This window comes from Alexandromys fortis, unplaced genomic scaffold, assembly GCF_014885135.2.
Source record: "Alexandromys fortis isolate MF-2015 unplaced genomic scaffold, M_Fortis_MF-2015_v1.1 scaffold_420, whole genome shotgun sequence".
In the NCBI taxonomy this organism is placed as follows: domain Eukaryota; kingdom Metazoa; phylum Chordata; class Mammalia; order Rodentia; family Cricetidae; genus Alexandromys; species Alexandromys fortis.
In genome coordinates, this window is record NW_026068289.1 from 346636 (window position 1) to 349563 (window position 2928).

Here is a 2928-nt window from a genome sequence, read left to right on the forward strand (position 1 = left end):
ATCACGCCCCGTCCCTTCTTTAGACCTGACCACAGCTCCGAGCTCATCACGCCCCGTCCCTTCTTTAGACCTGACCACAGCTCCGAGCTCATCACGCCCCGTCCCTTCTTTAGACCTGACCACAGCTCCGAGCTCATCACGCCCCGTCCCTTCTTTAGACCTGACCACTGAACAAATAACAAGCCCTTCCCTTCACATTTTACCTTTTTTCTCATTTTCTAGCTTACTGAAAAAATCCAGAATTTTATCAATAATATGTGTATTTTATTAGTTATCAACACCTGTGTTATCTAATATCTAAGTCATAGTAATATCTGTACTATGTGATTTCCATCATTTTATATTTAAGGGGGGAAGTCTCCAGTTACTGTGTTTGTTGGCTTTAAAGTCAGTCTTGGGGGAAAGGGAAAGGAAACACTGGACACCTGAATCACACACTTTTTCTGTATACCCAGTTCTATTCCCAGGGCACATGTGTGGAGGGTTTGCCAGAAAAGCAGATTCCAAAGCCCACATGCTAAAACATGGAGGAGGCGCAGACTGCCCAGACTACAACAGGGAGTCTCTGGGGAAGAAAATGCTGGTAGGTTCTAATGAATCCTTTACAGCGCTGCACAAAAGAGAGATGAAACGAAGAGTCAAGGGCATCGAGGGGGTGAGAGACAGGTCGTGGACGGGCAGGAGAGGCCGGTGTGACTCTGACATCAGAAGAGAGAACTACCTGTGTGAGGGTGAGACCCATGTAGTCGATCGGATGGGAATCACAAGGAGACCAGAATCTCTAATTTGCTGCGAGGCAGAAATTCCAAGAGGACAAGAATCTCAAGTAAGGTTTGACACAGGAATGGAAAACGAATGTGTACCCCAAGTTGTATGGTGTGAACCGCCAGCTCCCAAAAGATGGGAATGCGTGAACAGGAAGAATGAGGATGGAATATTGAAGAGACAGGAATCGCCAAGGAGAGCTGAGGACAACCCATCGGTCACATGGGAACCCCAATACACAAATAAAGCTGCTCCACCTCCTGCAGCATGGCCACCCCAAGAAGAAACCCCAGCAGGGACACACACAGCACCATCTGAAGCAAGTCTTGGACAACAGGGAGAAGGTGAATACCCCATGGAAAGGAGGAGTAGGAAGAAGAGAGGCGGGAGCGAAGACCGAGAGAGAGAGGGCAAAGCCGAGCCTCCACTGTGACCGCCGCTACAAAATCCATTTTCTCTAGACATCTTCATTTTCTGCTATTCAGAAGTTTGCCATTACTAGACTTACCCGCCACAAACTTCATCCTCCAAATTTTGCTTTATAAGTCAATATATACACAATCAAATGAAGAAAGACGGTGTTTTCTGAAATAAAATGTCTTTACTAAATATCAATTAAGTTCCTTTGACAGTATTTTGTCTCTAGCTTAACCAGGTGACCTTATGATCTTGGTGGCTGCAAATGCTTTATTAGTCATAAAAAAATAGACAATAAAAGTCAGACTTCCTGCAACCAAGTAGTCTATGGCAGAAATAGAGACAATGTAAGCACAATTATCTCTCAGAACCAGTATTAAAATGCGTCCAAAAGTAGTTTAAAAGGACAGGCTGGTAAGAGTTTAGAAATAAAAGGGTCAGAAATCTCAAAAAAAGGAAAATCCCTGTCCCTTTGATGGGGAGAGAGCAATGGCGCATGACACACGGTGGATTAGATGTGGACACAGGACACAGAGAGAGCAGAAGAACGGCAAGGGATACACAGCAGGAGGCTGTGCTCCCGGAAACACCCTGGTGCCCAGCCCAGACTCCCAGGGCTAACGTGGGGTCCTGAAAACGGCAGTGGAAACGAGGTTCCTAAAAACAAACCTAAGGTTACACTTTACTCTCTGGGCAACTGAAAAGCTTCCTGAGTATCTGAGGCAAGTGACTCACGGGGTTAACCTCGGGGCTGTGCAAAGGAGATGGGGAGACACCGCTGGCAGGTAAGTGGTGGGCAGCTCGCCAAAGAGGCAACCTACAAATGGATTAAGTGGGAAATAAGGTGGAATAGTATCGTCTTATCCAAGGAAACTCGTTTCTTAAGTGAGATTACAGGAACCGATGAGGGGCTCCGAGCAGTCTTACAATTGAGAAAGTAGTGTGGTTAAAATAAAAATAAAAAATAAAATAAAAACACACAGATTGGGTTTTAAAAGAAAACCAAAGGAATTCTTAATCCGCATAGAGCACACACAGAGGCTGAGATAGCTGTTGTGGTCCCTGGCACATCTAGTCGCTCACTAACCTTACTTAGAGACCTTTGCTGGCAGTCCTTAAGTCAACTGCTCATGTGAAAATCCTTTGCTGTGGGGGTTGTTAAGGTGGCTCAGCAGTTAAGAGCACTGGCTGCTCGCAGAGCCCTGGATCTGACTTCCAGTACCCACAGAGTTCACAGTTTAACTCCAGTTCCCAGGGATCCAGCGCCCTCCTCAGGCCTCCTCAGGCACTGCATACATGTGCACAGATGTGCAGCCAACACCCATATCATAAAAGATAAATAAAAGTAAACTTAGAGCCTGCGTGATGGCATGTTCTTAATCCCAGTACTGGAGAGGCAGAGGCTGAGGGAGGCATCACTCTGTGAGTCTGAGGCCAACCTGGTCTACACAACAGTGAGTCTAAGGCCAGCCTGGTCTACACAGCAGTTCCAAGCCAGCCAGACATACATAGTGAAACTCTATCTCAATAATAATAATAATAATAATACTTTAAATAAAACTGAAAAGTACTTACCTCCAGCGAGAGACGTAACCCAGCACAGAGCTGTGAGGGGCTCTTTTTTCCCCTCATGTCCTCTTAATTTCTGTCTTCCTGTCCTGCCTCAGAGAGTAAGCAGTTGGCTGGTGGCTCAACGGGTAACGTTGCCTTCTTCAGCCAAACCTGAAGCCAGGACCCACATGGTAA